Source organism: Tamandua tetradactyla, chromosome 11, assembly GCF_023851605.1.
Source record: "Tamandua tetradactyla isolate mTamTet1 chromosome 11, mTamTet1.pri, whole genome shotgun sequence".
Classification (NCBI taxonomy): domain Eukaryota; kingdom Metazoa; phylum Chordata; class Mammalia; order Pilosa; family Myrmecophagidae; genus Tamandua; species Tamandua tetradactyla.
In genome coordinates this window covers 23,178,687-23,193,623 of record NC_135337.1, presented here as the reverse complement: position 1 = coordinate 23,193,623, position 14,937 = coordinate 23,178,687, and the positions used below count along the sequence as shown (strand labels likewise).

Below are 14,937 nucleotides of genomic sequence, written 5' to 3'. Positions count from 1 at the left end.
GGTGGGCCACTGTGGCTCAGCAGGCTGAGTTCCCACCTGCCATGCCGGAGACCTGGGTTCATTTCCTGGTGTCTGCCCATGTAAAAAAAAGCTAAGAAACAAGTTCGTTCCAATAAGAAAGTATCTACATGTAACTTTATTATTATCTGCCTAGTTCTGTAAAAACTGCACAAAAGGATTTTTTAAAAAATTCATAGATACTATACAACCAACTTTAAACATCTAAAAGTAGCATTTTCTCTAAATCAGTTTTATAATGATAGTCTGAACACTCAAACGAGGAAGTATAGTATACTAGCCATTTTACCTGATTTATATCCTTTAATCCTCAGAACCACCCTATGCACTACATACTATTAATTATCACCATTTTATAGATGAAGAAAAGTAAGGACAGAGAGGTTAAGTAATTTGCCCAAGTTATTAATTGATGGAGCCAGAACTTGATTCCAGAGCTATATACCTTCACCCATTATGGTGACTGCCTCCTTAATATTCAGACACACTTAAACACTTTTGTCTTTATAGCAAAGACCATGGGCTTTTGAGTGAGAGAAATCTTGGTTCACATCTGAGCTCTGATACATGCTAAGCAAGTGTTTCCGTTTCCTCTCCTAAAACAAGGACCGTACAATGGATTGGCTTACCAATAGGAATTTATTCGCTTGTGATTTCAAAGACTGGAAGGCTTGTTTCTACCCAGGGTTGGTATCTTCTGGCTGGCTGGCAATCTTTGGGAGTTCCTTGGCTTTTCTGCCACATGGCAGTGAACATGGTGGCATCTTCTCCCTTGTCTCCTGGGTTCTGCTTATGTCCAGCTTCTGGCCACTGTTCTTTGTCCAATTTCCTTTGCTTATGAGAGCTTTAGCCTTATCAGAACTGCCCTCATTCAGTTTGAGCACACTTTAATAATTTCAAAGGTCCTGTTTACATATCAGTTCACACCCATGGACCAGGGTTGAGACCTGAACATACCTTTTGTGGGGGACATTATTCAATGTCCAACAGTAAGTTATACACTTAATATCTTAGAACTTCACTTTACAGATTAAATGAAACTTAAAGGGAGCGTGCCTGTAAAGCACCTAGCACAATGCCTGACATTCTGTGTATGCTGGGTAAATGTTCTCTTACTATTTTAACTTCTCTGGTGAAGCTACCATTTTCAGAAAACATTTAATGAGAACCTGTTTGGACATGCCTCTGTCTTTTATGTACAATTCAGGGAGACAATTCAAGAAGCGATCATTCTTCCCTTCTGGAATATAACAATATGGAATTTATTCTTTTATAAATTCATAGTAACTGCCTAGTATGTGATAGGCACAAGTTAGGAGTTTTGGAAATACAATAATGAATAAAAGAAGGAAATGCTTATATGTAAACATTATTTTGATAAAACTTATAAATGCTATTTATAAAAGATGTGCAAAATGGCATAGGAATATAGTGGAGGAAAGGAATTTATCTGTTTGTAAGAACTAGAAAAACTTCTGAAGGGAGACCTGGTATTTTAAGTCCTGTAAGATACAGAGTTCCATAGACAGCTAAGGGTAAAGAATTAAGAAGAAGAATATTTGTTCAGAGAATGCATGGAAGTACAAGTGTTTGAGATAGGTAAATTTTATGGCAAGAAATTTAAGTTGGGGCCAGATTATGAGGGGCTGTTCTCTGAAGAAGTTTGGATTTTATCTTCTTTGCAGTAGGGATGGAATGTGATTTTCCCTTAACAAACAGGAACAGAAAGTGATTTTATTTTATTTTATTAAGATATTTATTGTGTGGAGGATTGATTTAGAGTTCGGAGATTCTGAAGCCTGTCTGTATCAGTCAGTGATAAGAGGGAAGTGAAAATTGTATAGTAAACATTGAGAAAGCGTAATTAAGATGTATTTCTATATTGCTTATAAGCCATAGTATATGTAAACTTCTAAGACAGTAGGCTTACTTGAGAGTGCAATTTCATGTTTAGAAAAAATATTGGTTAGAAAAAAAAAAATTCAGCATTCTAATTCTAATATTGAATTTCTGTCCATAGGGGCAGGTGATAATCTTTCCTTAATTCCCTAAGCACACTTAACAGCTAGGATTTAAAAATTTTGAATTTTTAATAGTTGCTCAGAGCATAAATCCATAAAACCCAGATTATTCTATATGTTCTGTTAAGTTTCAGTTAATTTATTTTCATGGATAAACACAGTTTTCTAAAATTTTTATCATTTATAAATGCTATGAAGCAAAACATTTTAAGGCCACCACCTTTCAGGTTTACCTCAGGCTAAATTAAATAGCTAAATATATATGTATTATTATTATTTTTTGGATGCCTGGGCCGGAAATCAAACACTGGTCTCCCACATGGCAGGTGAACAGTCTGTCACTGATCTGTCCAGGCACCCTAAACATATCTTGCTTACCCTTCTATACTGTAATACTTATCTGGAAAATAATGAGACGGTGCTAGAACCTTTTTATTAAGTTTGTGCCTGGAGATCAAAACTAAAATGATTATATTCTATATGGCTTTTTGCATATAGATAGATTGCAGATGGTGTGTTTTGACATGTAGTAAGTCTGAAGTTGGGTGATAAATCATGCTTAAAGCAATCTATTTGAGAATAGTTAGTATGGACAGATGACTTAAAATTGGGAATTCTTTCCTAGCTAATAAATGTTTATGTCTGATTATTTGTTATTGATTTTTTTAGTCATGAAAACAAAGACATTAACAAAAAAGTGAAAATCTCTACTTTATTTTGCCTTTTATGTCTTAAAATAAAGAAATTGATGCTTTCTAAATAAAATGAGCAATAGTAGAAGAATTACTTTGGTCAAGTCTACCTCCTTGCATTCCCTTTTAAAATATTATTTATTTATTTTTATTTTTTATTTTTAGGAAAGAAAAAGAAATATAGAGAGGCAAAGAAAGAGAGAAAGAAAAAGAGAAGAGAGAAAGGAAAGAGAGAAGGGGGAGGGTAATGTGGGCAGGAGAGCACCACATTCTCCATCTGTCCTTGAAATCTTCATCCATATCATGCTAGAGCAAAATGTCAGAGGAAGTTGCATTGACTTTCTGTCAGGGAGCTGATCACTTAATGGCCTATTATTCAGAGCAATTTAATCAGCTGGCCTGAGCCTTGACATTGCCATCTTTACCAGAGACATAATATCAAGATTATAGGGTATCTATCCTTTTGTGTCTGATTTATTTCATTGAGGATTATGTCCTGAAAGTAAATCCATGTTGTCATGTGCTTTGAGACCTCATTTCATCTTACTGTTGCATAATATTCCATTGTGTGTATATATTGCATTTTGTTTATTCAGTCATCTGTTGATGGGCACTTGGGTTGCTTCCATCTTTTAGCAATTGTGAATAGTGCTGCTGTGAACATTGGTGTACAAATGACTGTTCTTGTCATTTCTTTCAGTTCTTCTGGGTATGTACCAAGTAGTGGTATTGCTGGGTCATATGACACTGCAATGTTTAGTTTTTTTGAGAAACACCAAACTGTTCCATAGTGGCTATTCCATTACACAGTCCCACTAGCGGTGAATAAGTGTTCCAGTTTCTCCCCATCCTCTCCAACATTTGTAGTTTCCTGTTTGTTTAATGGCAGCCATTCTTACAGATGTAAGATAATATTTCACTGTAGTTTTAGTTTGCATTTTCCTTATAGCTAAAGAAGATGAGCAACTCTTCATGTGCTTTTTAGTGATTTGTATTTGCACTTCAGAAAAATTTCTTTTTTATATCTTTTACCCATTTTATAATTGGGTTGTTTATTTTTTTGTTGTTGAATTGTATAATTTCCTTATGTACACGGGATATCAAACCTTTATCTGATGCATGGTTTCCAAATTTTTTTTCCCATTGAGTTAGCTACCTTTTCACCTTTTTGACAAAATCTTTTGAGGCACAGAAGATTTTGATTCTGAGGAACTCTCATTTATCTTTTTTTTTCATTGCTTGTGTTTTGGGTGTAAAATCAGGAAACTACCACCTATTACTAGGTCTTGAAGATGTTTCCCTATGTTTTCTTCCAGGAGTTTTATAGAACTGGCTCTTATATTTAAGTTTTTAGTCCATTTTGAGTTAATTTTTATATAAAGTCTTAGATATGGGTCCCTTTCATTCTTTTGACTATTGATATCCAGTTTTTGCAAGCCCATTTATTGAAAAGACTTAAAAATGTTATTTAAATGAGTAAATAAACTTATGTGTAAAGTGGTTAAATTGCATAGGTATTAAGTTATGGAATTGGTATTTGAACTTGTGTTCAGTCTGACACCAGTGCTTCTTGCTTCTTAGAATATATACTTTCAACCATTTAGTTTTGTGAACATAGAGATGGACTGAGTTTTCCATGAGAGTAGAACTCTAGAGTAATAACTCATTTATTTGATATCCTTCTTTTATTAATGATTCCCATGTCTATTTTTAGAGTATCACATACTATATGCCAGGAAGTGCTGTGTACACTCTTCAGTATAATCAAGTTTTTTCAATAACTGAATAAGTTTTTAAGTATTACAACTCAAATGTATTAAATGCTTCCTGCCTGAGTAAACACAGAGAACGCTAATTAAAAAAAAAGTTTCTTGTATTAGTTTCTTGTGACTGCATAACAAGTTACCACAAACTAGGTGGCTTAAAACAACAGAAATTTTTTCGCTCGCAGTTTTGGAGACCAGAAGACCAGGATCATAGGGAAAGATCTGGGAGGATTCTAAATGCAAGCTTCCACATTTGGAGTCAGAATGCATCACCCTCCTGGCACAGTGCTGTCGTTATCAATTTTTGAACTCACTTGAGCTTCAACTGTCCTGAATTTATATGGAATCTCATTACATAGGCATGCTTGATGGAATCAATGCCCATCTCCAGCTTTCTTCCCCTCCCAGAGGTCTGGGAGGTCGGGCTGACTTGACTGTTCAGAGGCTCAGCCCCGTAATGGCATGGTTGATCTCTCTGATGTAGCTAGCCCCTCTAAGACTTAGCACCCCCTAACAGTTGTGACTGGCCGAACCCATCATCTCCTTAGTCTATGAACCAGGTATGGTGCTAGGTCCACCATGAATAATAAGAGACTCTCCTATGGGGAAATTCCAAGGATTTAGAGGTTGTCTCCAAGGGGTCTAGAGCTAGGTCAGACTTCTTTTTGGAGGCCAAATTCATATATAGTACCTCATATTTTGAGGGACTGTTATTCAGCCTAGCGTAATCTTCAAGCATATTTAGTTATCTGGTAATTTGATAGGATACAGAGACTTTAAAAATATAGACTCTCTTGAGATCTTGCAAAATTGTAAGTTCAATTTCCCTTATATTTATTTAAGCCTACCCTGGGATCAGATTTTGGATTTGATTTTCAGAAATATTGACTCTATAGCTAAAGGAGATGAAGTTTCTTAGGTTAGCCATGGAAACTTTCTGCTTTCTTACCCAGACCTTGAGCTGTGAATTTGGAGCCTTAAGTTCATTATTTTTTTTCTCTAAGTTGTTTGGTGTACTTGAAAGTAATTAGTGGGGGGAAAAAAGTAATTAGTGAACACCATTATACTAATATTTACAAAATTCTGTGGTACCAACTACTCAATCACCCCGAAGCCTTAAAGCCTTATCTTCTATAGACACTTGATGACAGATATCTGCAAATGACAAATTTAAGTAACCTTTGCCTCTGCATGATGATATGTCTCCTTTACCCCTTATAATAGGTTCATTAATGGCTTTAAATCTAGTCAGATCAGAGAACCAATTCCAGATTCCCATGCTTATAGTTCTGGTACCCTATTTATCATCATAGAACCACTGTGTTACCAATAACTTTTAGTTAGGGTTCAATTAGGGAAGCAGAGCCCTTCATTATTATGGAATAAGACCTCTCACAATTATGGAAAAAGCACAGGAAGTAAAGGTTAAAGAAGAGGGTATTGGAGAATCATAGAATCATAGAAAAGCCACTAACATGTTCTCCTGAAACACTGGGGTTGGTAGACAAATCAAAGCTTCAAAGGAATCTGGAAAGGCAGCCATGTCCTGCTGCCAGAGTGGGACCATGACACGGAGGTGGTAGAAAAGTTGATAGAAAACTGTCATTTCTGCGTAATTGTTGACTCTTATTTCCACAGTCAAGAATCTGATTGAGGGGCGGGCCGCGGTGGCTCAGCGGGCAAGAGTGCTTGCCTGCCATGCCGGAGGACCTCGGTTCGATTCCCGGCCCCAGCCCATGTAAAAAACAAACAAACAAACAAAATATAATAAAACAAGAAAATGTTTAAAGATGTTTCCCTTTCTTCCTCCCTTCCTTCCTTCCATCCTTCTTTCCTTCTCTCTGTCTTTCCTTCCCTTCCTCCCTCTCTCTTTAAAAAAAAAAAAAAAAAAAAAAAAAAAGAATCTGGTTGAGGGCTTGGGACTACGTTTTTGGTTTTTTTTTTAATATGAAAACTATTTATCATCATCTATAAAGTACTGAAAATATTCATGAGATTCCAATTCAAATTTTGACAGACAAAACATAGACTAGATTTAAAGTGCTGTATTTAAAAAAAGAACAAAAGTAAGAGTTTGTGTTATGGGCAATTAAAATAATTGTCTCATTTTCGAATACCTGACATTAAAAATAATGAAAAACACTTGTCATTATTCTATAATTGTTCTGTTTTGCTCTTCTCATCTAAAGAATGTAGTCTTCTTAGAGACAGATAGCAAGCTGGTCAAGTTTATGCTTAAAGATGTTTATCTATAGTTGGCCATAAGTCTCAGAGGCTTACTGTATACACCCGTTGGCTATAAACTCCCTTGCTAATATGAACATTTTCCTAATAATATTCTTAAGTCACATCTTATTTACCTCCCTCCTTAAGAACTGCATAGGCTTATTTTAAATACTTAGAAAATCTGTAATAAACTATAGAGTTTACTAAGAGTAGAGGTACTCTGTTAGTGTTCAAAATGGTGTGGCCAAAGGAAAAGCAAGCATTATTAAATAAGAGTGCAGTCCTTACCAACACAAATTGAAGTCCCTTTTTCCCCAATAAAAAAGTTAGTCCAAAAAAGATCTCATTCTATAAAGATTTATCATTTTCAAATCACAGTGTAAAGGAACTTCAGTAATTTACTGATTTTATTTTTATTTAGTAATTTACTGCCACCTGCCTTGGAGATACCTCACTAAAAACTGATATTTGACATAACAGACAACATTTGCAGAATGTAATATTGTAGTCACAGTACTGAGGCTGTTACTGACATATTAGGCTCTTATGAGTTACATCTTAATTATTTATATAGTAATAACACAAAAATAGAGAACAGCAGCTGGAAATTTATCTCAGTCAATGTTCAGAGATAAAAGGGTTAACCACTCTTCATTATTTTCTGCAGATAAGTCCCTTTTCTTTTGAAATCTGATGACAGTTAAATTCTGGCATTGTTCCAAGCTACTGCCTGAACAGGATTCTGACGGCTATCGCTGTACAGCACACTGCAACATAAGGACTCTGTCGTTCACCAATCTGGCACACTTCCAAAATATGCCCAACAGTCCAGTTTTATTTCTGTCCAGGAGGCAGGGTGCCAAGGATTGGATATAAGCACAGGTACATATAAGCAGCAAGATTATAGTCTACAAACTCTGAAAATTGAAAATGGCAGATATGATGAGGCCGGCAAAGCCTCAGCCACATCACCCTTCTGGGCCCTCCGCAAAGAGGCGTGCCGGTTCCGCCTGTCCTTCTCACAGTCCGGAGCTACTGTTGATTAGTAGTAGGGTCAGCAGTTAGGAAGAAGAGCTGACCTAGTGCAGGGGAGAGCAAGGATAGCCTGGAACTTGCGGACACCTCTGTCGTCTTTGTCAGTCTTATCACCTTTACCCTGATAGTCTTCAGACAGTAATGGCTCCTGCTTTACTTCTACCTTTCAAATCTTGTACAGATTTTGTTTTTGGCCAATTCTAACCTGGTACTATACAAAGAAAGGGATTTGGAGAAATGTTGTTTGAGCTTGACCAAGTTGACATGGTGTAGTACAAGGTATCATAATTTCTATATAACATTTCCCTGTTATGCCCTATACTTTCCTCTCATAGAATTTTGCACACTTTAACTATTTTTTGAACTATTTGCATACTATTTTTTTCCACGTAGCTAAAGAGTAAGCTACGTGGAAAAAACAGATTACTGTTTGTCTTGTTCATCATTATGTACTGTTTTAGTTTCCCACTGCTAAAACAAGTAATATACAATGGGCTGCCTTACACAATGGGAATTTTTTTGTCTTATGGTTTTGAGGCTAGGAGAAATCTAAAATCAAGGCATTTAGCAAGGCCATGCTTTTTCCATAGAGACTGTGGCATTCTGAGGCTGACCACCAGTGATCCTTGGTCCTTGCTTGAATCTTCTTTCTCTTAGGAGCTCTGTTGACTTCCAGCTTCTGATTGTTCCCTGTGGCTTTTCTCTTTGTAGCCTTCTCTATAAGACTACTGGTAATAGGTTTAAGACCCATTCTGACTGAGTTGGGCAACACCTTAACTGAAGTAGCCTCATCAAAAGATCCCATTTACTTACTCTGGTTTCTCTTCAGATTGTATAAATCTTTCACCTTTTACTAAATATTTCCGTGGAGAGAAACAAGCATGAGTTCTTAACAAATTTTTTGAGGCTCTGTCTTTACAGAGCTTATTAAGGTGTGTTGTAATAAAAGACTTTCAAAGTGAAAAAAAAAAGATCCTATTTACAGTGGGTTCACACTGACGGAAATGGAATAAGATTAAGAACATGTTTCTGGAGCACATAACTCCAAGGTACCACATGTACCCAGTGCTTTCATAGTGCCTGACCATAGTAAGTATGTCTCAAATATATATTTTTAAATAATATGTGTTATTTTTTAGAGCAGTTTTAGGTTTATAGAAAAATTGATCAGAAAGTACAGAGAGTTCCCATGTGGCTTCTTTTCCCTCACACAGTTTCCCCTATTAACATCTTGCATAGCATGGTACATTTCTTAAAATTCATGAACCGATAGTGACACATTAGTTTACATTAGGATTCATTTTTTGTGTTATACAGTTCTATGAATTTTGATGAATGCATGTCATGTATATTCTACATTATAGTATCATACTGAACAATTTCAGTGCCCTAAAAATTCCCTGTGGTTCACCTGTTCATCCTTCCCTCCCTCTGAACCCCTGGCAACCTCTGAGAAAGATGGAATGCTTTATATTGCATGTCATCCCTGTTCGTGGGCCATACTAATCTTCTTATTCCAATTATGCATCACTGATGCAGGTACTGTCTTAAATATTTGATGGTTGATTGCCATCTTGAGAGTTCTGTGATACTTTTTTTTTCTTCCAATCCCTAATTTTCTTAGTTTAGAACCTTCACTAAATGGTGAAAGTTCACTAGTCTCTGTTCTTTGTAGAATATCTTTAACTCCTGTCTTAAACTGCAAGTGCTGTAAATGATGACCACAGCAGAAAGTGATAGAGTAGAACAGCACCAGGAGTGGGGAGGTGGGAGGGTGCAAAGGACTGCAGTTTTTTGTTTTTGTATCCATTGAAAGTCATTTATTTCTCTGGTTTAAGTTTGCAAGGTCACTACCACATTGACCTTTTTTCTATATTAATGTAAATGACAATATATATACATCTTAAATTTGGTGGGTCACAAAAGTTAGAATGCAATCAGTTTTCTATGCAGCAGAGCAGTAACTAAGTGAAAATTAAATATTTTAACCCAACATTTGCTATTTACAAATCAGTAGTGTAAACTTCACATATGAAGAACAGCATTGTCTGATTTTTAAAAACTCCTCAATATATCATGGCATTTGAGTATAAAATATTTAGAATATTAATATTCCTTTTTGCTTGAAGGAACACAGTACAGTCACCCTCAAGCTGCTGTTGTAACTGACTTTTAGCTGGGGAAAAGTGACCATTTGTTTGGTTCATGGCACAAGTTATATCACACTTCTCAAACTGAAACCTTACATCTATAAGATTTCATGTTTATAAGCACAATATGCACTTAAAGGTATCAGTCCCACACAGCGTTTTAGAAAAATATCTACATTTGTCCTTAATGGACTCAAAATGTCACACCATCATTTCTTTAAAAGAAGAAAAGAAAAATACACATTCACACTGTGAAGGTATTAGGAAACTACTCTTGCAAATAAACTAAAAATAAAATACATTTCAGAGGTACTGTTTTTTTTTTCAAAATAGTCTAGAAAAGTACAGCAAAATCCTAATAAAGGGAAAAACTACTCTCTATAGCAATAGTTTAATTACAGCAGCTTTTGCATAGCTATACTTAGAGAAGTTGGACACTTATGTTTCCTCAGGAAGAGAAGAATGGAAGAGGATCTTCTGTTTCAGATTTTTTTTTTTTTGTCCATTGATCTGCTTTCTTCAGGAATGGCTGCAGATGCCAAATTTCTATGAAGTGTTATTTCTTGAACAGTGAACAAGTCTGTCTAAGTTCTTCAGTGTCTCTGGGATAATCAGTGATGTGTAGATCCTGGTTCTTTTTATAGAGCGGCTACTCTGAACTGCAAGAACTGGGGTGGCTGACAGAACCCTTCATCATTTCAAAAGGAGAAGGTGACACAGGAGAAACTGTGGGGTCAGGATAGGGTAGTTGAAACATCTCAGGTTTAAATGGCATTCACTTATCTTCGCACATTCCTCAAGTGTTGTGATGACTGTATTACGGTGGCACTAAGCAAAGAAGAGGCTTCATGTATGTTCTCCATGCTGGAAGATGAATGGCTTTCATCATGGTGAACAAATTCTTGGATTGAATGAAGTTGCTGCATTAGGTCACAGTGGAGGCGGTGTTCAGACATTTTGGTTTTCAGTGTTTTATTGGTTTCACTTATTTCTTTTTCTTTTTTAGTCCTAGTATCAGTCAAACATGTTTTGGAGCTCCTCAGAGCAACCAGCCACTTCTGACTTTCAGCCGCGTTCATCATTTTCGTGTAGAAATGCTGCTTTGCTGGAACGATTAATTCCATACTTGTGTTGTCTGTTGAATGGACTTGAATTTCACAAGCTGCCATCTTTACACATCCTTTGCTCCCTTTGCAAACATCATCCTGTGAATCATAGTAGGACAGTATTCCATTATCTAAAACAAACCCAGGAGGCTGCCAACCTGTGAGATAGTTGGGCCACTTATACAGAACCCCCTCCATGCTGCAAATCCCCGTGCCATGCACCCTTCTGACCCGGCACCACTGCAGTGATGGGGAGGGTCCAGAGTCTTGGCCAGCTCTTCCAGACCCACCTGGGGCCCTGAGAGCACTAGCCACCCAGGCACGCAACCCGGATATTGCGGCCCTTAGAGGCCAGGTTGGTGAGTGCTGCACTTGGCTGTGCGAGGTGCAGGCTCAGGCATCTCCAGGTGAACTGCGGTGTGACTGTACCTCTGCCTTACCTCCTCCTTATCTACCTTCCTTGCCCCAGGCACCCTGTTTATTTTCGTTTGAATATAGTTTTACATGGCACCCCACATTGGAGGAGATCTTAGAGCTGTACTTAAGTCATTATATTTTCCAAATCATTGACTTTATGTAAAGAGTACAGCATTATTGAACAATTCTTACCTAAAAAATTGGAATGCCAAATACAAGTGCCATATACAAATAGGTTTTATATTTGTATAGTTGAAGAAATATTTGAATGCTATTGATTTTTCCTGATCATAGGAATGGAACTTCTGCAGTCTGTGAAAATTCAAGTTAAAAATTGACGGTACTATAAACTTACATATGGGTTAGATTATCTTTTGTAAACAGGGCAGTACAATGGTGGCTCAGTGGCAGAATTTTTGCCTGCCATGTTGGAGACCAGGGTCTGATTCCCGGAGCCTGCCCATGCCAAAAAAACAAAATAAAACAAAACAAAAGTAGTATCTTTTGTAAACAGACACCTGACACCTCCAGGAAGGAGGGGAAGGAGAAACAAAAGTTGTTTAATTTAGATGTAATAGGATCCTGTAGGTAAAGGTTAAGTCTTACTGAGCAGGATTTTGCTTTTCTTAAGCAGTTAAAAGTTAATGAATTCAGTAGAAGTTAATGTTTATTGTTTCTGTCATGGAAAAAAAGTTGATTATACTTATAGTGTAAGTTACCTGGGACTTTTATTACTTTCACTTGTGTAAAAAATAAGATTTTTGGATTTTTCCACAGGTTTATATAGAGTTCAAATACAACATATTGTTGCTACTTCTTTTGAATTACTATGTATACTTCTTAGGTAGTTAGAAAAGATATATAAACATCAGTGTAAGAAGTAAAGCCAGTTGTGATGAACTGTATTTGTCTTTGTTTTGGCATATGGCTACAAGTTACAGTTTTAACATTTTGGTTTCATGGAAGATAATTATCAAATAATTCTACCTGAATTCAGCATTTCTGTATGTATTTCTTTTTTCTGTTCATTTACTTGAATTAAAAAAAAAAACTAAAAAGGTTTGTTTTTATGCCTGTAGCTATTTCTGACTAGTTAATAATGTTAATTTATATTTGTATAGCATTTCATCACTTGTGTTTTCATATATACTCTACTATGTCACTAACCTCTAGTGCATTATTGTATTGTATTTTAGGAGTATATTCCAGGAATAGTGTTTGGATAGAATGTGAATATTATTCACTTTAAAAATCATAACTGGTGCGATGGTGGCTCGGTGGCAGAGTTCTTGCCTGCCATGCTGGAGACCCAGGTTCGATTCCTGGTGCCTGCACATGTAAAAATTAATAAATAAGTAAAAATAATAATAAAAAATCATAACTTAGAAATTTAGCTTTCTGCCTTTACAATAGAAGGAAAAAAATCAGAATTTCTTGAAAAATTAATAGTCTAAAAATTAATATAAATTTCATTACAGTTTGAAAACATTGACTAAACATTTAGTTTCTGGGACTTAGTAGCTGGAAACATTTCAGCAAAATACAGATTTTATTGTTACAGTAGAATAATAGGCTTCACATACCTTCTGTAGACCTAAAGATTATATATACTATACATTGGTCAGCCATTGCAAATTAGTCTGTAAGTAGTTGTTTATATCATCCTTAATAGCATTACACATATATAATGAAATAGTCAAATGCCATATGCTAATATGGTATAATAATAATTACAGGTATATAATGAAATAGTTAAAATACCATATACTGTAGATTGGAATCTTTGTATTGATGTTGTATATGCTTGGAAGTGAAAAAGCAAAATTGTAAATATAGTATACCTGGGTTAGTATCTGACCTTTAAATTTGCATTTAGAGCACTGCTTTTATGATAGATACCTTATGACCTTGGTTACACTGAATAAACAAAAAGCTTTTATGAACAGATTTGAAATCAATGTTTGACATTTTCCAGGAGAATCAGATGCCTGATACTGACATCTCTCTCTCCTTCCATACAGAGATAGAGGCCACCAAGAAGTCCTCTAGAATTCTACAGTAGAATGTATTGGGAAGCAGGGAACTCGATACTTATTTGACTTTATAACCTGTTATTTCCAGTTGGTAGTTATGTGACTTTGGACAAGTCACCTAACTTTTCTGGTCACTGTTTTCTTAATTTTCAAAATGAAGAGGTTATACTAGTTGATTTCTAAAGCATCTTTCAGCTCTGGAATGCTGTTTTGTGATTTCATGTTAGAATTCTTTTGCTAATGTCGATTTACAAAGCTGAGATACATAGAAGTCTATGTATTCTTTCCTCAAAGCTTGATCCTCTAATATATATATATGTGACAAGAATATTATTTTCTTTTCTCTCTGAAATTCAAATGAAATGCATAAAATCATTTTTTCCATCATTATGCATATTTTTCATTGTTAAAAAATTTATCCTTATATTCATGGTACTATATTATTTGTGTTTGGTGTATACTCAGTTGGAGGTATGAATTGCTAAATTTAATAAGCTAAATTTTGTTCCTTCTAGGTAGGATCTCTCTGTGATCAAAGTATCTAGTCAAGTATAGTTACTAAATAATGTTTGTTGAATCTGTTTCAGTGTATTACAGCTATTACAATAATTATGAGGTAAGGAAAGAAAGGATCATATGTCTAGAACTATAAATGGGGTTTGGTTGTGAGAGCTGTAAAGAAATTATAAGCAGGGCTCATATTCAAAGAGTTCAGAGTGGGAAATGGAATCATGGGAATGATGGGGTGGAGTAAAGAACAGCCTAACCTTTTTTGCTAAGAAATTAATCATGGAAAAACATCTATGTCCTGCATAAGATCCCCTCCACATACTTCACTATCATATATGTAGATTTTGGCTAGAAAATGATACTGCCAGCATTCTAATCATAAATACTTTACTACATAGATTGATGGAAGAAAAGTATTAAAGTGTTTTCAGGAAACTTAATACATATGTCACCACCAAAGATTTTTTACAGTGTTATAAAGTGTGTAAATATTCCAGGTTTCTGTAAGGCACTTAGATAAAATGTGAGTTCTATTTTTTCTTCTCTGGAATAACACAAGCTTTGTGTTTTTGGAAAATGTTTGAACTTTTGTGTTGTTAAATATATACAATACTATCTTACATTTATTATCAGTAATTTATATTTTTAATTGGAATGTACTGAATTTTCATTCTGATTGTCTTTTATCAGGAAAATTAAGGAGTTAATGTGTATTTGAAAGCAAGCTCCTCTCTTTTCTCCTGTATTGATTGATTCATTTGCAAAGTAAAAAAAAATTAAATTTTTAGAAGATCCTTGTGATTGTTTTATGCAGTGTGCATTTCTTAGTAAACATCACTTAAGTTTAAAGCCTTTTTTTTCTGTTCTGCATATATATTCAGTAATTCTCAATATCATCATCATTTCTTAGAACATTTGTATCAATTCAGAAAAAGAAATAAAAAGACAACAGAAAAAGAAATA

General features: G+C 35.3%; 1 protein-coding gene, 1 non-coding gene and 2 pseudogenes across 4 annotated transcripts in view; 2 read left to right on the top strand and 2 right to left on the bottom strand.

Moving 5' to 3' along the window:
- The window catches only part of SLC35A3 (solute carrier family 35 member A3), an 84,235-nt gene that overhangs the window by 8,042 nt on the left and 61,256 nt on the right, over positions 1-14,937 (top strand). The window lies entirely within an intron of this gene.
- Positions 7,447-10,020, bottom strand: LOC143650914 (protein kish-A pseudogene; annotated as a pseudogene).
- Positions 8,568-8,683, top strand: LOC143651142 (U5 spliceosomal RNA). The gene has a single exon (XR_013159875.1). It is a non-coding gene; the product is annotated as a U5 spliceosomal RNA (small nuclear RNA).
- Positions 10,357-11,233, bottom strand: LOC143649967 (pleckstrin homology domain-containing family A member 3 pseudogene; annotated as a pseudogene).